General features: G+C 41.0%; 1 pseudogene; it reads left to right on the top strand.

Moving 5' to 3' along the window:
• Window positions 1-6,033: 6,033 nt before the first annotated feature.
• LOC146620611 (uncharacterized) lies at window positions 6,034-8,144 on the top strand (annotated as a pseudogene).
• The last annotated feature ends 16,702 nt before the right edge of the window (window positions 8,145-24,846 follow it).

Below are 24,846 nucleotides of genomic sequence, written 5' to 3'. Positions count from 1 at the left end.
TGTGAGGACCTTTGATGAAACACTGTCACTTCATTGTCTGAAGGTGCACCCAAAACATCCCTGCAACAATGTAAGAAGTTTTTAGGTCTCCATCAAGTGGGCAGCTGTTGGAAGCTTTACACTGTGGGTCCCAAACCATATCTGAGCATCACATTACCTATAGAAACCATTTGTTTGATATAGTGTTTTCTTGTTTGACAGTGCATTCAGATATTCGAAACCAGTCACTCTTTCACTATTTTATATTGCAGCCTTACACTAAAGTTGGCTTTAGTGTAAGGCAAAATTAAGCATTTGCTTAATTTTGGGAAAATTAATTCTCCCTCTCTTACACACACACGTTGGGTATTCATATCTTGTGGGGACATCTAATTGACATAATGCTTTCTGTAGCCACTTACCCTACCCTTAACCATGAAAAATGAATGCCTAACCCTTACCCTATACCTAACCATAACCCAATTGTAACCCTGTCACTAAAACCACATTTTGAGTCTCAAAAACGCCTTCAAACTTGTGTGGACCAGGATTTTGGGCGCCATAAGGCCTGTTGGGCCCCACAAGTATAGTAAACTTCCAATTTTTGGGCCCCAAAAAGATATGAATACAGACAGACATAGTATTTATCTTCATAAAAACTATGTTTTTTGGAAGAAACAGGTAGTGCTCAACTTTTCACTCTTACCACAGTGCAAATTGGAGTGCAACAACTTTTTCCATGTATGTTAAAACACTTGTTATGTTAAGCTGCCAGAAGTGCACCTCATCTTTAAACCATGCTGAGGTAGGCTTTAGCCCACTCATGACCCTGAACAGAGAAGGTGCATTGAAACATTGATGGGTGTCTCCATAGCAGTATTTGATTAACAAAATAAATGGCTGTAGAAGAATCACAGCACAGTACGATTGTTACCTGGGAAAGTTCATATCCCACCAAAATACTGCATTGAGTTCAAGCTGAAAGCTGTCTTGTAGATGACCTGCTCCAACAATTACTTATTCTTTCCTAAATGAACCTGTACAGCTCTACATTGTTGTACATTTCATAGAGTTAGAACACTGAATGCCTGTCAGAGATTTATTTTACTGTCTGTGTTTCTTTCTATGGTCTTTCCACCATCTCAGCTCCTGACAGCTTCCTGCCATCCCACCCGGGTTTTTTGTTTTTGCTCTCCCTTATTAACAATGTGGTTTTGCTAAGAATGAAAAACTTTCAGTTTCTGGTAAAAGTGAAAGAAAACTGGAAAAGTCACAGTTACACATGAATTAACATTGCTCTTCTTTCCAGTATTTTATAACTGTGCAGCATTTGCAGAGCAGCAGCAGTTCACACAGAAACAACCTGTTGTCTTTGCACCTCTGTAACAAGCTATTGTTGTCTTGATTTTGACACTGAGACTTAGTATTCTATCCAATAATACTCTGCACATACATCTCCTGATAGATTTCAACATTGTGACAATGAGGAGACATCCTGTCACTCAAAACACAAAGTTAATAACAAATAGAGTCACAGACTTTTTTCTAAAGAAAAATACACAACTCGCCCTCACCACCAAGTGACCGTGTAAGCTTCCAGCTCTGCTTCCATCCACAAAAGAGAGCTAAAAGTATAAAAGTATACAACATACAGTGTACAGTCAATGGAAACTACATTATATAAAAATATTTCTAGCACTTTTAAAGTATCAAGAGTTAAAATACTTGCAATTAGAATGGGCCTTATATATTTTGGTGGTTTCAATTTAATTATTGCTTTCTTTAAAATCGTAATCCTAAACGTTAAACTTTAAAGTTAATGCAGTATTTACTGAGTACTCTGTACTTCAAGTCCATTTCTTTTCCTGATATGACATAGTTTACAGTTTTAGTATCTTGTGCTTATATGTTATGATGTCAACTTTTTACAGGTTGTTTGTATTTTATGTATTGCTTTAAAGACAACTTTTTTTCACTAAACATTATGAAAATATTTGGGAGTATAGAGGTTTGGTCATGTAATAATGAAATCATCTGTATTTAGGCTGGTTCCCTGGTCTCCTGGGAAAATTAAGCTTTAATAAGGGAGAGCAAAAACAAAAAACCCGGGTGGGATGGCAGGAAGCTGTCAGGAGCTGAGATGGTGGAAAGACCATAGAAAGAAACACAGACAGTAAAATAAATCTCTGACAGGCATTCAGTGTTCTAACTCTATGAAATGTACAACAATGTAGAGCTGTACAGGTTCATTTAGGAAAGAATAAGTAATTGTTGGAGCAGGTCATCTATTAATCGGAAGGTTGGAGGTTTGGTCCTGGGCTGCTCCAGTCTACATGCCAAATATCCTTGGGCATGATACTAACGCCAAGTTGCACTCTGATGGATCAATTGGAGCGTGAATGTTAGATAGAAAGCGCTTCCCTGGAAAACGCATAGAAAACAATGCCTGTATGAATGGGTGTGAATCTGTGAATGTTGTATAGAACAGTTTGAGTGCTCAAGGAGAATAATTTTTTTTTTACCAAAATGTTTTTATAAAGAGCAGCAGGTTTTAAACTTTAGCAGCCTTTTCTGCAGGGTGACATTCAAACCCCGATCCGAGGGGGTCAGGCCTGGTCTTCCACCACCACAGACAGAATATCTAATGATAACAGCAGCAGCAGAGAAAATGTCATTCCTCAACACAACACTTCACACAGAAAGGCCAAATAGATACTGAAACATTAGTATAGAAATGGTTTTGTCCAGGACTTACATGTCTCAAAAATATTTTAATAGCTACTTGCACATGTAGCCAAAGAGGAATTCTGTTTAGTTACACACTGACGCAGAAGCGCTTTTGAAAACAGGAGTCAATAGAAATGAAAAGAAATAACAGAAAAAAATGGCTACAAGGACAAACAATCCATTTCATCTCCTGCCAGCCTGCAACATTCTTAATGTTCTGCAATGGTCTGAATTTATTGCCTCTCAGAACAAACTGACAGCTCCTGTTATGCACAGAGTAGAATTTATCACAATTTTAGTGCAGCATCAAGGGTGCTCTGGCATCCTTAAATAGGATTTAACACTAACAATAGAATTTTACTAAGTCTTATCTTACCAAATTGGGCAAATAAAGGAGACATGTAAAGTAGAAATGACTACTTGTTCCCAGCGTGTTAGTGTGTGTAAAACTTACCTGAATGAGTTTCGTTCTTTATTGTGAGAGATGTTCAAACTGCAGTTTAAAGCCAAATGTCAGACTGCAGGCTGAGAGGTAGGTACGGAGACCAGACATTCACACAGGAGTGACTGATGGAAGGAGGGAGTGAAGACTGATATGCGTCAGCTGACAGCAAAAGGCTGGCCAATGACCATGCAGCAGCAAGCATACAACCAGTGATGGCACATCCTTTTGTGAGCATCCACAGTGCAGACAGTGTTGTTTGATAAAACATTTGCGCAGGAAAGACTCGTTTCTTTTAAGCTTCAGGTATTCAGACTGTTGTGTGAAATGACAGTGTGGCCAACGTCACCAGAAAGTTCAAGGCTGCAGACATTTATTTTGGTGAAGATTGCACAGAACAGAAACTTCACAGAACTACTGCCATATTCAGTAGTCAATAACAGAAAAGCACTGAGAAGCTTCGTCACTTTTAGAAAGCAAATAGCCACAGATATCCTTCACCAGCGTGTCCTGCTATGTTAATCCATATTGATTCATCCGTTTCCTCTTTGCTGTACTTTAATAGAGAAGTACCATGGAAGCAGATGTGTGGCGAACAGAGGGAGGACCCACAATGCAGGACTGAACTCAGAAATCACAGATTTATTCCTGCACTGTAAGACCGAATAGTAATAGTTTGATAAATGAAATGAGTTGCAACTACTTAAAAACCCGTTATAAGTTCATACACCCTTATTTCTTTGAGTAGTTTGAACAAGTTTGTTTTTTCAAGTTATCAGTACTTGAATATGTTGATTAGTTTCAGACATTGCCCTTGAATAATTTGAGTCGACACTGACATCACATACGTGCCTACGTACGTACGTACGTGTGCCACCTGTTCTTCATGAGGAGCTGGGAACCATCTTGGAATCGTCGCTTCGAGTCCGAATGCCCGCTCATTACTCCGAAAGAAAGCTGTGGAACGTTAATTTCCGAACAGAAATAAAATCACTTGGGAAGGTTTTTTGCTGCATTGTCTTTGACGCTGGATAAAGGAGGACGTGCTGTGGTATGTTACAGACCTTTGAACTGGAACAGCTAACGCTCTGCACTTGGCTAGCTGCATTTACCGCCTTTGCAGCAATTTTGTCTTTGTGAGCGCTTTTGTGGTAAGTTTTATTTTTTCTGAAACCTTATTTCTCCTTTGTAATACGAATTATTATCGTCATAAATGTTGAATTGTAGCAGGCATTTAAGAATTGCTTTTTTCTTTTCTTTTTTTTTTAAAATCCATGCCACCTAATGTAAAAATAGGGTTCCAGTGTATGGTCTTGGTGGCATTGGCCCCAAAGTGTGTTTTGCAGGAAGCTAATAAGCTCACATTTAGTATAACACATTATTAGTCCCAGCAGAGGCGAGCACTAAAGCTAAGCCCTGCTCATACATTTCTAATCTCTTACTACTGTAAAATAAGTCTTTAGCAGGCGTTTCTAGAGTGCTAAACAGATTTGTAGTTTATAAACTGCCTTGTGGATAAATTGTTGAGTCTTTGTTGCACTGCTGCGCTGCTTAGCTAACTCATTTGCCAACTGGTGGAACTTGAAAGCTATGTTTAGTATGGAAGCCCGTTTCCGCCACTAAAAAAAAAAAAAAAAAAAAGATCCATAACTCGAAATTTCGAGTTATTTTCTTGAAATTTCGAGTTATTTTCTCAAAATTCGGACTTATTAACTCGAAATTTCGACTTATTAACTCGAAATTTTGAGAAAAATAACTCGAAATTTCGAGTTATTAACTCAAAATTTTGAGAAAATAACTCAAAATTTCGAGTTAGCGGTACCAATAAGAAATCTACGTGGCTGATGTCATTTCCTTGTTACCCGGAAGGATATGGCGCAAAAGGGTGTGCACTCAAAACTGGATCGTGTCGTGAGCTACTGTATAACAACAAATGTCAAGTCAAGTCAAGTCAAGTCAACTTTATTTGTCAAGTCTGCCACATGTACAGGACATACAGAGAATAGAAATTTCGTTACTCTCAAACCCTAGTGATTAAAAAATGCAAATAAAATAATTAAAAAGTAAAAATTTAAATAAATACAATACAATTTTACGTATAACAAAAAAAAAAAAAAAAAAGCTATGCAATATACAATATACAATATTCAAGTAAGGAGGCATAGTAGTGCAAATAGGCAAATAGTGCAAATGGAGATTTAGTGGTATGCGGTAAGAGATAGTGTAACAACAAAGTCTTATGAGGTAATGGCAGTCCAATGCTCCACAAAGTGACTGGTAACTGGTGCAGGCCAGTGAGTGAGTCAGAGAGTGTGTGTGTGTGTGTGTGTGTGTGTGTGTGTGTGACAGAGTTCAGTGAGACTGTGGAGGGGAGCAAATGGCGCCAGGTTCTTCAGTTTTGAATGCCTTCCTACAAATGATAACTGGATAAAAGGTATACAAAAACAGTGTGACCGCGATTGTTACATACAAAGTTGAACAGAATGCAACGTGAGGGTTAACCAAAGGCACCTATAAGGTTTCTGTTACACGCTAATGACACCTGTTACGTCTGGTGAAACAGACGTTTTGCTGAAAGCATGCGTAATAAGTGTACAGCACTGTATAAAACAAAATCACAAATCACCCAAAACAGGGAATATGACTGACAACTATATAAATAAGGAACAAAACCAATAAAACTGTAACCAGACAACTGAGAAAATGTGGGATTGACTGTATTGTGATGCTGATTGTAGTTACAGTGCAAATGGACACTTAAAAATGCAGTTCCCACTTCTCCACCATAGTCAGAGCTCATAATGTAGGTAGGCACAGATACTTTGATGATAATATGGTGGCTTTATTTTAATTTTGTAATTTTAATTTACATCCTTCCTTACAGCATGGGAGACTTGACTGAATTCTTGAAACAAAGAGAAGTCTCTGAGGAAATTATACAGACCTTGCAGAATGAGAAGGTACTTAATTCCAACAAGATACTGGTTGAAATGCAACTTTTCCTCATTGTTCTTAAGTTAAAAATAGGATTGTATTTTCAAGGCTGGTTGTTTCAATAAATTAAATTATTTTTCCATCTTTAGATTGATGCCAGTGTCATAAGTCTAATGACAGATGAGGAGCTGAAGACTTATTTGCCATCATACGGTGATCGTCTAGCAGTATTTGGATTTTGCAGATAGAGGGGCAGCAGCCGCAAGTCAGCGCTTTTTGAATGGCTGAAATCCAAACTGTCCAAAAGAAAATTATCTGAAGAGGATGGCAGTAGCACACGGCAATAAGAAAATTCCCAAACAACCCATAAAAGAAATGCTCTGAAGAGAAATAGAAAAATAGAAATAGGATGGATGCATTATGATGAAGACACTGAGGTTTTCAAGCAGGTTAGAGCTAGACGAGGAGGAACAAGAAAAATAGACATTTGCAAGGATGCCAAGAAAAGGGACATATTACAGGTTGCAACAGGCCTGTTCTTTCCAGATGGGGGAAACATTCAGGGGCCCTTAACAGATTTTGACTGTGATCTGAAGGATTATCAAGAGATGATAGTCGATGATGCATTGACAGTAGGAGAACTTTATCATGTCACAAAACTAAATATCCTCAGGTTCTACCTCACCACAAAGAAAAAACAAAATGACAGCCTTCAGAGCTCCAACCCAGGTTTGTATCCATCTTCAGAAATTGAAGCGAGTCCTCAAAACCAAACCTCTTCTTTTTCTGTCACTACAGTCCAAACATCTGCTCCATTTGAAACAATCAGCCATGATGTGACATACATTGAAGACACTCCAAACGATAACCTTCCACAAACTTCCACGCAGTCTCTAAGTGCTAACACTTCTCACAGCAGTGACATTATTTTTGTTGGCCCCTTTTCTGACAGTGAGCCAATAAATTTGGATGACACCCTGATTTTTTCTCCACAACCTGGTCCATCCAGTGAGAGAGTGAGGAGAGTAGTGGTGGTCCACAGAGGGCAGGTAATGTCAGAGCTCATTTCACATTTTAGTGATAAGGACCTTGAAGATGTCGACATCAAAATCCAGGTCTTACTGCCTGATGGAACACCTGAAATGGCCCATGACGATGGGGGAGTTGTGAGAGATTGTCTTTCAGAATTCTGGAAAGAATTCTATGACAAGTGCACCACTGGAAACGTTTACAAAGTGCCCTTCTTAAGGCATGATTTTGGGCAACCGGAGTGGGAGAGTGTGGGCAGAATCATTGCATTTGGGTGGGTTAGAGAGAAATATCTGCCTGTGAAAATTGCACCTGCCATTCTGGAACAAGCTGCCTTTGGATATGTAAAGAGTGATACTGTGGAGAATTTCCTTAAGTTCATGCCTGACTCTGAGCGTACAGTGTTAGAGGCGCGGCGATCAGACTTTAGCACCGTGGACCAAGAAGAACTTATAGACATACTTGATAACCACAGCTGCAGAAAGATACCAACAGCCTGCAATGCCACTGAAGTCCTATTGGAGCTTGCACACAAAACACTTGTCCAAGAGCCTGCCTATGTTATTGAACAGTGGGCAAGAACACTCAGCATGCCACGGGAAAGCCTTTGTGATCTATCTTCAGTTTATGAAACCCTCCAACCAACTGTGAGAAAAGTTCTCAAGTGTCTCACTTTCCCTGAAACAATGACGGCTCACCAGAAGCTGATTCAGAAATATCTAACTACATATGTGAAGAATGCTGAGAAGGAACATTTGTGTTTGTTCCTCAGGTTTTGCACAGGTTCAGATTTACATCTGGGAAAGAACATCATCATTGGGTTTAACGAACTTAAAGGTTTCCAGAGACGACCTGTGGCACACACATGTGGGTGTGTACTGGAGCTGTCGATAAATTATGACAGCTATCCTGACTTCAGATCGGAGATGAACAGTGTGTTGGAATCAAATGTGTGGGTTATGGACATTATCTAAAGGTTTGATTCACGGACAATGGCTTAAAAGCCATTGTTGTTTTACAACAGATTATATTTGAGTTGTGAACTAAGACTAAAGTGTTCCCATGTGAATGTCACAGCAAAGGTTTCAGGTGTTTAAAAACTGAGTTCCAAGAAAAAGTCTTTGGTGAAATACCACTGTAATGCAATTTGAGGTACTTCTTTGTGTTTCTGTGTTTTCCTATTACAACTGAGGCAATATTTTTCTAAACACTTGTGAAATGCATTTCTGCAGAGGTCTCAGAGTGGCAGTCTGGAGACCATTTATAAGCATTCCCATTTCCTCAGTCAGCATGTGTGCATGTGAACAATGAAAGCAGTTTTTCCACCTTTTATTCAATTTTTCTATTATTTGAATCCAAAATCAACTTTAAAAAATGCATTAGGTTAATTTTAATTTGTCAAATTTTATTAATTTAATGTCACAAGATGACATGTATTGTAGTGGTTGTGAGACCCCTGTTGTGGTCTCACAACAGCGGTTTGCAGATGTGTTCTCCCCCCTGCCAGGCCGAACGTCTCTCATTGAGCATAATTTTGTAACGCAGCCTGGCGTGACGGTGCGTTCACGGCCCTACAGGCTTTCTGAGCATAAACGGCAAATCGATCAGAGGGAATTGGCTGAAATGCTGAAAATGGGAGTGATAGAAGAGTCGCACAGCGCCCCATCGTTCTTGTGGTGAAGAAGGATGGGTCTATACGGTTCTGTGTCGACTATCGCAAGGTGAATGAAGTGTCACGTTTTGATGCTTATCCCATGCCCCGGGTCGACGAGCTCCTGGATCGGCTGGGCACGGCCCGTTTTTTCACGACACTGGATTTAACCAAGGGCTACTGGCAGATTCCCTTGTCTGCCGAGTCCAAGGAGAAAACGGCCTTCTCCACTCCGTACGGGTTGTACCAATTCGTTACGCTTCCGTTCGGCTTGTTCCGAGCCCCTGCCACCTTTCAGCGCCTCATGGACCGGGTGCTGCGTCCGCACGCTGCATATGCTGCTGCCTACCTGGATGACGTGATCATCCACAGCGACACCTGGGCGGAGCATGTGCAGCGGGTGGCCACGGTCCTGGAGTCCCTGAGGAGGGCGGGGCTCACGGCCAACCCGAAGAAGTGTGCGGTTGGACGGAGGGAGGTACAGTATCTGGGGTACCACTTGGGGGGCGGGCAGGTGCGTCCACAGGTGGAGAAGACGGCGGTTATCGCATCCTGCCCGCGCCCCAAGACTAAAAAGGAGGTGAGACGGTTTCTGGGGCTGGCAGGTTACTATCGCCGTTTCGTGCCAGGGTTTGCGCAGCTGACCAGCCCCTTGACCGATCTCACCCGAAAGGGTGCTCCAGATCTGGTTCAGTGGACGGGGCCGTGCCAGGCGGCGTTTGTGCAGGTGAAAAAGTCTCTCTGTGGGGAGCCGCTGCTTCACACTCCTAACTTTTCCCTCCCTTTTGTTCTGCAGACTGACGCCTCGAACAGAGGGCTGGGGGCCGTTTTGTCCCAGCAGGTAAGGGGGGGCCGACCGTCCCGTTCTTTACATCAGCCGGAAGCTGGCAGAGTGCTTGGCTATCCGGTGGGCGGTCGACTCCCTTCGCTATTACCTCCTGGGGCGCTCATTCACCCTCTGCTCGGACCACGCCCCGCTGCAGTGGCTCCACCGCATGAAGGATGCCAACGCCTGGATCACCCGGTGGTATCTGGCTTTACAGCCCTTTAAGTTCAAGGTGGTCCATAGGCTGGGGGCGCAGATGGCGGTGGCCGATTTCCTCTCTCGCTCGCAGGACAGGTTCGGCAGGACAGCTCCCCGGCCTCAGTCGGGCGGTGGGGGTGTGTGGCGGAGGTGTGGTCCCGGGCGCGGCTGCAGGGGAGGAGTGGTGCAGTGAGCTCAACGGGGCGGTGCTGGAGATGCCGGTGAAAACAGCTGATGGCGATTTGGACTGATGGTTTTTTCCTTCCCTTTTTATAGTGAGACGGAGAGGAGCAGAGGGAGAGGGAAATCAGCTGGGACCAACAGCTGTCAGACTGTGTTCAGTCATAACGCAGGGAAAACTATAAATAAATGTGGAATCTGGTGATAAAGACCTGTGTGTAGTGCATTTCACACCCCCTTTTTCAAAACTGCATAGCCGATGGGGTAGTTATTTAAAAGATATTTTCCTATATTTCTGTTTTCATGTTTAGTAAAAGCACTACTTTTCACGTGTACTTTAATATATCTGATGTTTCTATAATATGCAATATACGCTTAAAACACTCAGCAATTTGTGAATTCATGATCCGTATCTGTAATACTGTTAGCATTTCTGTAGCATTTGTAGCTGAGGGCTTCAGCTTCCGGGTAACACGGAAATGACGTCATTCACATAGATTACTGATTGGCAGAGCTAACTCGAAATTTTGAGTTATTTTCTCAAAGTTTCGAGTTATTTCTCTCATAATTTCGAGTTATTAAGTCGAAATTTCGAGTTGCTAAGTTGAAATTTCGAGTTGCTAGGTTGAAATTTTGAGAAAATAAGTCTAAATTTCGAGTTGCTAAGTTGAAATTTTGAGAAAATAAGTCGAAATTTCGAGAAAGATAACTCGAAATTTCGAGTTAAGTATCCGTTTGTTTTTTTTTAGTGGCGGAAACGGCCTTCCATAGTTTAGTTCTCTGGAATTGTACATATTAAAACTGGGGCATCAATATTGTAGGCATAGGATGATATAAGCAGTGATCAATCATCATATAATTAGCCAGTAGAACTTGGTTTGGATTGCAAATAGTTCTGTATACAAGTAGGAATGTTGAATCTTCTGAACTATTAAGTTGTTGTGCCTGGTCTATTTCAGGTTAACTTGAGGGTGAACCCATCAATAATACATTTACCAAACAGTTTTTTTCTCTAATTTTATTCTCAACCCCAGTGTACATTAGAAGGACTTTTTGAGTTTAATTTTGATGTTATATTGAAATAAGGTGAAATTCCTGTGTTATTATTAGTTAAGAATTAGTTGAGTTCTGGCCTAGTTATGTTTCATCTGTCACCTTGGTTATGTGTCTTGTCTTCTGTGTTTTACTTTTATGTCCATGCCCTCATTTCCCTAATCTGTTTCCTTGAGTCTCCCCATGTATTTATGCGTGTTCCGTGTTCTATTTGTCAAGCTCGTGTTGTCTTGACTGCGTCCCTTTCTTGTTTCTGTTTTACTGTGAAGAGTCTGGTGGTTCCATGTTCAGTTTGTTTTGTTGTACTTACCCTGTGGCATTCAGGTTCATTTGTGTCAGCTGTGTTTCCCCGGTGTTTCCACTTCCCTCTTTTCCTTTCTATGTATTTAAGTCCTCTGTCTTCGTCTGTTCAGTGTCTATTTATCTTCATGTCAAAGTCACAGAATTTCTGCTACTGCTCAGGTTCGTGCTCATGTTTAGACATTTTTCACTTTTATGTTTGCATGTCCCTGTTAAGTTTCATGTTCTTGTCTCTCGTTATTGTTTTCAATGTTAGTTTAGGTTTTCCGCAGTTAAGGTTTTAGTTTAGTTTCACCCTTGTTTCGCCTTGCCTTGCTTTTATGTTTTTGGACATCACCCTGAAATAAACAGCTTGTTTTTGTTTGTTTGTTTGTTTGTTTTTTTGAAGAGTCAGTTCTGTCTCACCTTCGTCTGCTTTTGTGTCCACTCCATAAACACACCAGCGATCCCTGCATTACATTTTCCTTGTTGTTCCAGTTTTAATATGATGTTTGTAACTCTTTGTCTAGTTTGTATATCTATGTGATGGTATTAGCAAATGTTTAAAAAGTGGTTGTTGTTAGACCACCTGTATGTATACAGTGTTTGATAACTGATTATGTAAAAGAAAAGTGACAAAGCGCTGGACAATAACGTATTATACCTATTTCTTAATCTCTCTTTTCAGGTTAAGGCTGAAACTCCTTGCTGGTGTAGAAAGATACTATTTTGGTATGTTGATTGCTAAAAATAAGAAAAAAACCCCATTGATAGCACTTCCACAGTTACTTTAAAAAAGTTTAAAAAAAAATCATACAATAGCGTTCAAATGCAAACTTTGTAATCTTATCTTTGGAAAACAGATAAAGGTGCTTGAGCACTATCGGTTACATCATAGGAATGTTTCCTCAGTCAGTCCTTTGCCATGTCCATATGATTGCTGTATCTGTACATTTCAGTCACTGAATGCTTTGAAAATTCATTTAACATGGATACATTCTCAGAAAGTTGTGCAAAGTAGAGATCAAAGTGCAGTATTTCTTTGCCCTCTTTGTGGTTGTAGCCAACCATTCAATGATAAAAATGTCCTTAGTCACTTAAGGACACATCTAAAACAGCATGAGACATTGGATTGCCCTTTAAAAAATTGTCACTACCGTAGTCAAAGGAGCTTGCAAAGAAAAGCGTCTGGACTTCTTTAAGTTACTTGAAGACGTTTCACCTCTCATCCGACAAGCTTCTTCAGTTCTAAGGTCAAATGGTGGAGAGTCCCAGATATAAACCTAGTGGGAGTAACCCCCCACAGAGGGACAAAAGGACCCCCTGATGATCCTCTAATCGTCTGAGCCAAGGTGTGAAACTGGGTGTGGGTCCCAATCAGCCAGAGTTTCGGGTGAGTTCATTGTGAAACCTGGCCCCACCTTATCATGCGAATTCCTGAGATCAGATGGCCCAGGATGTGAGTGGGCGTTAAGGCGTCTGGGAAGGGATCTCAAAACTGGATTATAGATGGCAGAGAGTTGGTGTCGTAAACCACCGCCTCTGTTCAAAGATGGTCGCTCACAGTGGACATAGATGCTTCTTTCACTCCTCTTTCAAACCATCTGTCCTCTCTGTCCAAAATGTGAACATTGGCATCCTCGAAAGAGTGTCCTTTATCCTTAAGATGCAGATGGACTGCTGAGTCTTGTCCTGTGGAGGTGGCTCTTCTATGTTGTGCCATGCGCTTGTGAAGTGGCTGTTTGGTCTCTCCAATGTAGAGGTCTGGGCATTCCTCGCTGCACTGTACAGCATACACCACATTGTTAAGTCTGTGTTTTGGCGTTTTGTCTTTCGGGTGAACCAAGCACGACATCCCAGTGTATTTCAGACCCAGCAACACGCTCAGACAAAAACTGGTTTACCCGAAAAACAAAACGCCAAAACTAGGTTTATATCTGGGACTCTCCACCATTTGACCTTAGAACTGAAGAAGCTTGTCGGATGAGAGGTGAAACGTCTTCAAGTAACTTAAAGAAGTCCAGACGCCTTTCTTTGCAAGCTCCTTTGAATATTAGGTAGTTAGTGTTCAAGGAAATGGTTCTACTGGATTTTCCTTGAATAAACAAATTCTGAACTAGTTATATACAACTCAAATTCCTATGATGCACATACTTTGTGAACACATTTTGTACTTCTAAATTGTTAGTGGCATCGTTCATCACATCATCTATAATTAGCAAATTGTTCTTGTCTTTAGGCAGAAGGGTGTCATCAGCAAGAGATTCGGGTATACCGTTAACAAAGTTTATGTCTTTTATCTTAAGAAGCTGGTCATATAGTGGCTGCCAGCATGAGTATATATACACAATGTTATCAATGCTGTGTGATATAATCCTGGAAGAGTTTTCAATGACACTTTTAACAAAAAAAAGTCTTGCCGCAGTTACTGGGACTGCTGACCACCATGCTGAACCGGTGCTGCAACCGGGCTTCCGATGTGCAGCAATGGGCTGAAGGTGAGTCTCAATATAATGCACTCGTGTATAACAATAGGACCCACCATCGCCTCATTAAAGAACTTAAGGTAGAATTAAGATATTTCTGACAGTGCCAACAAACAATGAAAAATAAGCGTTGTAAAAGCAGAATTTATGGCAGAGTTGTTGCGTTTGATCAAATTGGATTGAACCTGGGTTGAAATGATGTTGTACTGTTTGGTTTTATAAACCTGAACACCAACATACTTGTTATCTAATGATAATGCAGCACATGAAGGCTACAGATGTCTTATAATGAATATCATCAAGTCAGTGATTACAGAGTCCACTGTAGTTTGGTGACTGTTACTCATCCTATATTCTGATTAATATTCCTCTCACTTAGAAACTGATCAAACTGATGGCAGCCTTGGAGCGTTGCAGGCACGAATAGAGGAGCTTGTCGTCATCATCAAAGTACGAACACAAAGTCTTTACAGACAAAATGGTACGTCCCAGTTTCTTTGAAATGGACCGTTTGATACTTAGTTTGTACAGCTTGTACAGCTACTTTGTAAACAGAATAAAATTAGATCCAGGTTTGTTTAAGATGGATGTGATGGGTGTTCTAGCAAACAAATTGATGAGTGTAGATTAAAATGTAAATATATACATTATGTGAAGGTGTGAATTTTTTATGAATATTTACAGATAGCAACAAGAGGCGACACAAAATTCGCAAAGTCATCTTAGTTGAGAAGAAATGCTTGGCGGCTGCTGTTGACGACTACAAAAAGCTTGCTGAATCAACAAAGCAAATCGTATCCAGCGATGCCCTCATCCAGACCGACATTTGGCCCTAGCAGAGCACAAGTGAACGTAAGCTCTTGATTTATAAATATCCTTTTTAAACAAGCTCCCAGTATCTGAGCAGTAGTTGAATGTTTTGTTCTTGAATCATAATATGCTACTATGTTTTCCCATCTGATGTTGTTAAACTGTAGCTGCTGCAGACCTCCAGACAAAGAGGAAGGTCTTTGAGAAGGTGATGGCTGTGAGGCGCCTGAGAGAGGAGGAGATTATCCTTTGCAGGGAGATGCGGCATCACTGGACAGTGTTGCGAATGCAATCTGTGGTGTTGGGGACAATCTCCTCAGACTGTAAGCACATTATTTATTTATAAATTTTTTGATGAATCGATTGAAAATAAGAGCAGATGCTAAAGTCTTACTGGATCTTTTACCTATATCTAGGTTGGTGGCTAACACTGCTTTCTCCCTTTAAAAAAAAAAGTTTAATTACAGGATCCTAATTCCTTGTGTTTATGAGGTGTGACAAAGTGGGTGAGAAGACCATTTGTCTATATTCTTAACATTCTTGTTTTGATTTAACCATATTTCACATGTAATCTGCAATAGGCAAACATCTACTATCCCGGGTTTGTTTATGTTTTGCACTTTTACAGATTATATAATATAACATCTTGGTTTAAATCAATTCCTACAAGTTTGTTAAGTTAACATGTTCTTTATTTCAACTGTTAATTTGTATTGTTTAGAACTTACCTTACCTACCTGTCTTCCAGAAACAAAAGGAGGAAATGTAGTTTTACTTCCTGCTTTATACCTTCTGGGTTCATCTGAGGTCACAGGAAGAGACCAAGTGCAGAAGGGGAAGAACTCTTATAATTTAATAAAGTTGATTTTAGAGGGTTTGTGAAGACATAGATTTATTGTTGTAATATGTATTGATTACACCAGAGTTTATGTTGCCAGTAAAGAGGAGTAGTAGAGGTTTGAATATAATCATGTTCATCTTACCTACCTACTGAATGGAATAGTCCAGAGGAGGAATTGTTTGGTTAAGTGGACTATTTAAGCAGAAGAACTCAGGTGTTTTGGGAGAAAGGTTCAGGTTGGTGTAGCTGTGTGCAGTTTGACTTTAATTTCTGTTGATTTAAGTTCAGTTATGTTTATTTGAATTGAGTTAATTATAGAGTTGAGTTTCTTATTTGTTTCTTTGTAAATATTGTTTGGGCCACAAAATGGTGAATAAATCACTTGCTACACTGGACAGCATCGGTCTCCTGCACTTCTTTGACCGCTTAAGTCGAGTCCTACCACATGAGGTGAGGTTTTTTGTTTGTTTGTTTGTTTGTTTTTTTGCTTTACTCATATTTATTTGTTTTGTTCTTTTTACAGCCTCCCTTGTTGGCATGTCGGAGGATGCACAGAAGGGACTCCGTAGCCTGGTTTTAAAAAAACGAAATGAACTGAAAGCTGAAATGCTCAAAGTAAAGGACACGTAAAAGAGAATCCTCAGCCACCAACCACTCCTGGAAATGGACTCGGAGGAGGAGGAAGACATTCCAGACGATGCCACTGAGAGTGATTTGAGCACTTCTGATGAAGACTGATTGTGTCATCATTGATGTTATGTTTGGTAAAATAAAAGTTAATCACATCTGTTTAATCTGATTTTTACAATGTCTGTTTTAGAAATTGCTTATCATCAACAGACATTTTACATTTTAAGAAGAAAAATGGAAATTCCTTGGTGCAGTTTACCCTGAATCATTCTTTCCCATCTAATTTAATGACAACTGTACATGTTCACATACAATAACATAATTTAATTCATGGAATGCTTTCTGGACTGCTCAAATTATCACAAAATTTAAAAGCACCAGGCAGCACACTCATAAGGAAATTTTTTGTTCAGTGTTTTGTCGAAGAAATCAACAAGTACAATTGAGATATTTGCTGTAGTGGTGTGTTTGTTAAGAAGCATGCCAGCACACTGGTGAACTGACAGTCCCAGAATGCACCCGAGCCAGTGACTCGCCCCAGAGCAAATGAAATTGCTTATCTAGAAAGACAACCGTCATCAAAGAATAAGTAAAAGAGTAGAAAACAAATGGTAAGGGAAGGTACTGTGGGGTAGGAAAGAAAGGCCAGAGCCGTGCAAAATGACCTCCAGCAGGCCACAAATGTGCACATGTCTGCTCAAGCGGTCAGAAACGGACTCCATGAGGGTGTTATGAGGGCCCGACGTCCACAGGTGGGGGTTGTGCTTACAGCCCAACACCATGCAGGATGTTTGGCATTTGCCAGAGAACACAAAGATTGGCAACTTTGCCACTGGCGCCCTGTGCTCCTCACAGATGAAAGCAGGTTCACACTGAGGACTTGTGACAGAGTCTGGAGACGCCGTGGAGAACCTTCTGCGGCCTGCAACATCCTCCAGCATGACGATTTGGCAGTGGGTCAGTTTTGGTGTGGGGTGGCATTTCTTTGGGGACAACACAGTCCTCCATGTGTTCGGCAGAGGTAGCCTGTGTTGTGGAACTTTTCCAATTAAATAAAGCCTGTAGACGAGTGGTGAGCGGTAGCTAACATTCTTTAATCCAAACACACAAAGAACAGAGACAACCAAGCTTGTGGAGAGCCTACATGACCGCGGGGCAGGGTCAGCAGTCTCACTGAGCCTAGCATGGCTCTCAGTTAAATACCTTCTCCAGGAACAAAAGGCAGTACACAGCTGTTTCACACCTTAAGGTTGACACTCCCTTGCTACCTCCCAGAGTTCTCGAAGAGACAAAAGACTCTTCCTGTGGAGTGTTTGCTTCCCCCCCAACTTCCTTACTAGACTCCCACCATTTGTCTTACTGTATGAGTGTCAGACATGTTAAACTCCAGTGGCACCAAGGCATTATACAATAAAATAATGTGATTAATACATAAGTAAAAGAAATTGCTATACACCTGACTGCCATTAGGTGCTGAGATGCGATCCTCAGGTTCCTTGTGAGACCATATGCTGGTGCGGTTGGCCCCGGGTTCCTCCTAATGCAAGACAATGCTAGACCTCATGTGGCTGGAGTGTGTCAGCAGTTCCTGCAAGATGAAGGCATTGATGCTGTGAATTATATCCCCTGTCAAGAATATAATAGAATAGAATAATCCTTTAATTGTCCCACAAGGGGAAATTAAAGGATTGAAATGAAAACACAGTTCCGAAAGCAAACACAGTTGGTCGATGCTAAGAGTGTTCCTGTTGCTGAGGTTGGTGTCATCCTGTAATCTCTTACGGACTACCTCCAACGCTTCCGTGACTGGGATACAAGTGAAGAGAGATGTAATGTCGTATGAGACCATGGTTTTATCTGCCTCCATAATGACATCTCTCACCTTCTCAACGAAATCCAGGGTGTTCTGGATATGGTGTTCAGAGCTGCCCACCAGCGGGTTGAGGATCGAAGCCAGAAACTTGGAAATGTTACTTTCTTCCTGTAGCCACTTCCTGGGTCTCGTTTCATTGGCTCATAAGTATTTTCATCACTGAGTAGTGACAACATTTTCTCATGATAGTCTTTCTGGTTTAGCAATACTGTGCACCTACCCTTGTCTGCTGGAAGGATGATAATGTTGTTGTCATCACTAAGTGATGTGAGTGCCTTCCTCTCCTCCATGGTGATGTTGGATGCTGGGGGATTTGCATTGCTGAGACAGGCCGAAACTTTCGTCCGTAGTTGCTCTGCTTCCACTTCTGCAATATTGGTGTTACGAACTGTTGTTTCTGTGGCTGTGATCAGCATCACTAGCGGGATTTGTCTCGATGTGACAGCAAAATTCAACTCTATGTTCCTTCAGTGGGCTGGTTTCAGTCATTATGCAAATGTACTGTTTATAAAGGGGAAACTGCAGTCAGCCGAGACTGAAGAAGTCACTGGGATGAGTGATGAAACGTTTCTCCCACAAAACGCTTTGTCCAGATGAACAGAATCAACTTTTGGAGATTTGCTTTCCTGGAGAATTGAGAATGCATCAAGACGTTTCAGGATTTAAGTGTATATATTTATTTAGCATTAGTAGGAACAACTTAAAGTCAAATCCAGTTCATGAATAGTTGTAATGAATTTAATGATATCAGACCAATATGCTTACCTCAGCAGATTTGAAGAATGCCTGATGAACAAGAGCAAATAAACCTCAACATCCTTCCATATCACAGCGTCTGGAAACTCGTGCCGGGCAGTACAGCATGACTCATCCACAGCAGAAAGCCTTCACAAAGGCATTATTTTTAAATGAGTTGAATATTGGTTGAAACCTGACCCTGTCTATTGTGGAAAAGAAGAGTTTTCAGCAGTTTCTGAAAGTAGTTGACTGCAAATAGAATCCGGTAATAATAATAATAATGGAGTGGATTTATATAGCGCTTTTCAAGGCACCCAAAGCGCTTTACAATGCCACTATTCATTCACTCTCACATTCACACACTGGTGAAGGCAAGCTGCAGTTGTAGCCACAGCTGCCCTGGGGCAGACTGACAGAAGCGAGGCTGCCATATCGCACCATCGGCCCCTCTGGCCAACACCAGTAGGCGGTAGGGTAAAGTTTCTTGCCCAAGGACACAACAACCAGGACAGAGAGCCCGGGGATCAAACCAGCGAACCACGGTGGCCCTAGATAAATTACATCAAAAACAGAGAACTTGTTAAAAACCCAGCTGAGCGACACTGATCATGTTTCAGTCACTGTGGACTTCTGGTTGGACTGAAGGATGAGGGGTTACTTTGGTATCACTGTGCACTGGATACAGAAAGAGACATAGAGGATACGGCTGAAGTCCAAACTGCTTCATAGGCTTACACACAGGTGAGAGAATCTGTGAGAAATTTGAAGTTATATGTGACGAATACAAAAATAAACTATATTATTATTGACAATGTTGCCAATATGCCGAAAGCATTAACTCTGTGCTTCCACGCCGAGCAAGGTGAGACACATGATGATGATCATCTTGATGACCCAGAGCTCTGGCATGACTTAACCTTGGAAGATCATGTTAAGTCGTGGTGCTGCTATGACAAAGACAGCACCAGCAGTGTTTTGGTGGTTTCTGGTGGTGAGAGATGGCTTGTCAGAGACCAAAGTGACATCTACTTCTCTTTCAAAGTTATCTAAGCTCAGCTCTTTACTGCACACAAGCACAACATTCATAGATGTGTTTGAAGCTTAATTTGAACAGAAAGCAATCCCAGCGGCTGTGATCACAAGATCGAATTCAACACTGAGACAAGAGAAGGCAGTTCTCCAATGTGAACATCTTCAACTCTGTGCTGTTCTCAAAATGGCTGGGCAAAATGAGTTATTATTCACAGCACAAGAGTGGAACCTGCTGAAGGAGATAGCAGACATCTGGAAGCCTTTCAGAGAAGCAACAGATTTGACACATAGTGAGAAAACAGTCACGATCAGTAGTGTTGTTCCATCCGTGCTGTCTCTCAATTACCACCTTGAGAAACTGACACCTCAAGTCCGTTTCCTGAATGGCCTGGTCAGGAGTCTCCAAGCATCATTCTATGTCTCATCGTGCACAAATGACTGCCAGACTTTTGGCCAGTTTGGTCTTTTGGAAATGCAATGAAATAACATAAAGTGCACATTATGTTCATTGTTTAATTCATATTTATTTATTTATTTATTTTCGCTGTCACTCACACTTGGACACATACAAACACATGTTCACACAGAGACTAGATAAGACAGACGGGACATGCTAATCACACTGCACTAAATTTACTGTGATGGTTCTTTGCTTTGTACAATCTCAGCACTTTTTGTCTGAAGAGAAAGTTCTGCTTTTGCATTTTTCATTGAATGTTTCTTCTGTGACTATTCTTGCAGCTAAGTTTCATTGAGCTGTACATTATAGAGGTACAATTTCAGAATTACTTGGTGTATATTTTGTAAGTTCACTTGTTTCATTATGTGTTGAGATACATACAGATTAAGAAAGAGAAAACATGATCTATTATTTACATTTAATATGTACCTGCAACATTGTTTAAAAAAGACTTGAAAGAAATTCAAAGTTTAGGGCTTGAGAATTGAGGATAAAGATTGGAGACTTACTTGAGTCTTGGAAAACAATGACTTTGTCCCACATATGGCTCGTAACCACAAAGATCTTGAATTTTCTTACACACTGCTGGGGTAGCATTATACGATCTCCCAGTATCAGACCACACAGTATCAGACCACATGGTATCAGACCACACACTAGCCACTTGTTCTCTCTCAGAGCTCTGAGCACTGAACCCCAGACTGACTGAGGCCTTCTCCCATAGTATGACTGTCCGCTGTCACAGATTTTATCAATCTTCTGCAGCAGCTCTTTGACCTGATCCCTGTTTTCCATCTTGTTGTTGAATACGTGGTACACACCGCTGCAGCTTTGCAGGAGCTGCTGGATGTTTCTGTCCTCTCTGGTGAACATCTCAATGTCCATGTCGGTGTCTTCCAGTCGGTCTCCGTAGGTGAAAAGCAACATGGTGTGTTTGGAGACATTAGCGCTAAGCATCTTCTGCAGAGCTTTCAGTCCTTCCTGCTCCTGTGGAGTGAATCTTCCGAGCTGGAGGACGAGGATGAAGACGTGAGGACCTGGAGAGCTTAGCTGGAGAGCTTTTTCCAGCTCTGCTTTCACCTCGTCTGCAGATAGCCGAGTGCTGAAGAGTCCGGGGGTGTCGACCACAGAGACTCTATGATCGTCAATATCAACTTGTTTCTTCTCACTGCTCAAAGTCAGAGGGCTCAAACTGATCCTACAGTTAAACTCCTTCTTTCCCAGGATGGTGTTTCCTGCTGAGCTCTTCCCCACTCTCTCCTGACCCACCAGCACCACCCTCAGGTCAGAGCCTGAAACAACACACGGCATCAGCAAGGAGGTATGGATTGAATAGTGTGCATCAGCATTAGTGCAACCAAAGAAATGGCAAAATTGGAATTTAGTTTCTTTAAATAAGTTCAGCTTTATTTTTATTGCACCACCTCACAATTGCAGTCCTCTCAATTTAGAGACTCCACAGCATTAGAGAGAAACCCCAAAATCACATCATCACCTATGAGTGGCAATTGGTAACAGTGGGAAGGAAAACTCCCTTTCAACAGGAGGTAACCTCCAAGAGAACAAGGCTCAGGGAAGGGCAGCCATCATAGAGACCCATTGGAGAAAAAGGAGAGCACAGAGAAACAAGACAAAGTTATGAGAGAGAACACAAAATGAAATGAGTGGTGTATGAACACCAGAGGAAACTCTCAGAGCGTCATGGGAATCCCCCAGCAGCCTGGGATTCAGGCAAGGGCGTAGATTTGGCATGGACGGAAGGGACATGTCAGCATCAATAATTTGATTTCTTAGAGTAAAGAAAAACAAACCCGATAGTAAGAAAAAAACAATCTGTCAACGTCTCATTCACCCAGCGGTGCAGAAAGGGTTAAATTACGTTCTCTACTGGAGTCCTACGTCATATGACAAATATGGCCAATGTGATTGGCTGTGCTTTTCAGGGAGCTCTGTTTAGTTTTAGCAGAAGCAAGCCTGATCTGCGAGGAGGAGAGGAGGATGGCAGCACAAAGGAAGAACCTGGATCTAAGAAAGTATTTTTCAAAGAAACCTGTAAGTCACTTAAAGTCAATTTCACTCAACAAATGTGTGGCTATGGTAGGCTTTGGCCCACATCAGTCTAAAATTGTATGTAACCATGAATAACGTGTTTGGGAAACTAACTGCACAACAGGCAGCACTATTAGTTCTCTCAGTCTCCTAGAGTAGCATTTCTAATTTTGATTGAAACTGTCAGAGAAAACAGCAGCCTTGAGCAAGTCAGGATATTAGTTTACAGAGGCTGTTAAAATTATACGTCTAACGTTAAAATGTTGGTGACACAATAATTTCATCCTAATGGTACTGACATATTCATAGGGTTAATTCTTGAGACAAAATTTCACAGAGTAGTCATGATTTTGCAAATATTCCACCTTGTGGTGTAGTTTGCACAAATTGTTTTAAAAATGCACTCCCCCTACAAACATTACTGATGAGCAGTGTTGGGTAAGTTACTTTAAAATAGTAACTTAGTTACATTACTAGTTACTTCACTCAAAAGTAACTCAGTTACTTCAAGTTACTTGTTACTTTCAAAGTAACTAGTTACTAGGGAAAGTAACTTTGGTTTTACTCAGAATTCTCTTGTTAATGTGTTTCTTCCATAACTTTGCCAGTCTTCTAGCTTGCTTACTTGCCACAAGTGCACTGTGCCACCTACCAACAGAAAGGAAAAGATAATGTGCATATTTCCACGAGAGAAATCCCACGCCTGGACCGTCATTGACTGCTGCCATGATTCTAGCCTACGTCACAGCATCATGTGCGCCTTTTACATCCAACACAAAAACTGCAGTCGTGGTGCTTTCGATTGTACTCAGAACTCGGAAATTCTGCCTTCTGAATAGGAAGATGTAGGTAACACCAGACTGCAGATGAGCTGCATACAGAGCTGGACTGGGACAGAAAATTGGCCCGGACATTTTGACTAGAGACTGGCCCACCATTATAGGAAAAATCATAAAGCCTTTGAATGAAAATAAACACTGTTGTGACAGTGATGTACACTGTTTTGATGGTATATATGCATCAATCTATCAATCGTTTGTTGTAAGATTCAGATAATTATTTTTTTAAAAGCTAGACATTTTTTTTTTTTTTTGCCTGTCCCGTTTGGCTCTTTTGCCATCAGAATTATTGTCTAAAGGCAAAGGAAGATGCCCAACGGATTTACTTTACCAAATTGACCATCCCAGCCTTGCCATAATGGTCCATTTGATTCACCTTTTATTGTTTATTTTATTTTCACTTGCTGAATACGGGACAGACTTGACTGGAGGAAAGAAGGGGAGAAAGAAAGAGGGAAAGAGAAACAGCTGAGAAGAGGGACGGGGGAGAAGGGCAAAAAACAAAAACCAACAGAATGGGCAGCAAAAAAAAAGAAGAAAAAAAAAGCATATATCGATCACCTGGATCACCTGTTGAGAAAGAAAAAAGAAAACTAGAAAGCGAAAATTTCTGAAGAAATTTTAAGTGTGCCTATGCCGCCGCTAATCAGTATAGTTTGCCATTCAAACAGCTACAGAGAGCAAAACTCAGCAGAGCAGCCATTCTCCACCATGAACTATGGTAAAACCAAACACCGCTCGCGCCTCACAGATGACAGCTTACAGTTTTGTGTAAAGATGAGGTGACTTCGTACAGCCCCAATTTGTAGACGCTGTGCGCAGAGGTTCATAAGCAGACCCGACAATGTTTGCATGAACACACTTTGAAGCATTACGTTATGGACCACTTTTCACACATAGTTGCTGTACCCACACAGCCGGCTGTAGCTTTTCATCTCATAGCCCGACACATACACACAAAAAAAAAAAAAAAGCAGAGAGAGCACAGACTTTACACCTGAGAGGCGTGATTGCAGATGCCGCTGAGGTGGGTCCACCTCCCCTGCAGCGGCACTGCAGACCACGCCCTGCCACACACATCAAACACGTAAAATATGTTATATTTCATATAAAAATATTCTTTTTCTAGTTACTGGATTTTGGATTATTTAATTAATAAATCTATAATTCTGTCATATTTGTGATTTCAGGATGGTTATACTATCTCAGTCTGCCTCTGGAGGGAGGCAGGAATTCACACCTTTAATGTGGGAGACCAGATTAACCTCTCCCACATGAAGCTGAACCACACCGCATATGGGCCACAGCTGCACAGCACTACTTATACGAAGGTTCAGGTATGAAGAAGCTAAACCTTTGTACCAATATTTCACAGCATTGTCTTATCAACAAATGTTTAGAACTAGGTTTTGAAATGTAACTACATATTCTTTCAGTCTGGGTCAAAATATGAAATTATATATATATATATATATATATATATATATATATCATATTATCTTATACACACACACACACACACGCACACACGCACACACACACGCACACACACACACATATATAGATGTCCAGATAAACATAATCCCAAGACGTCTTTGGGATTTAATTACCTGCATGATTGATCATGCATCATATAATGCATAATGTAACACATACATATAAACGTATAAACACAATGTGTATGTCTTGGTGACTTACTGAAACCACATGATGACCATAGATTTTCTTTTTGGATTAAAAAAAAGGGAATGTTTGCAGGGCTAAATATGTGCTTATGCTTTGTCAACAGA

This window comes from Diplotaxodon limnothrissa, linkage group LG12 (genome assembly GCF_057381915.1).
Source record: "Diplotaxodon limnothrissa isolate DT_005_m linkage group LG12, D_limnothrissa_male_GT1.1, whole genome shotgun sequence".
NCBI classification, from domain to species: domain Eukaryota; kingdom Metazoa; phylum Chordata; class Actinopteri; order Cichliformes; family Cichlidae; genus Diplotaxodon; species Diplotaxodon limnothrissa.
The sequence above is the reverse complement of the archived record's forward strand: the minus strand, read 5'-3'. Positions and strand labels throughout refer to the sequence as shown.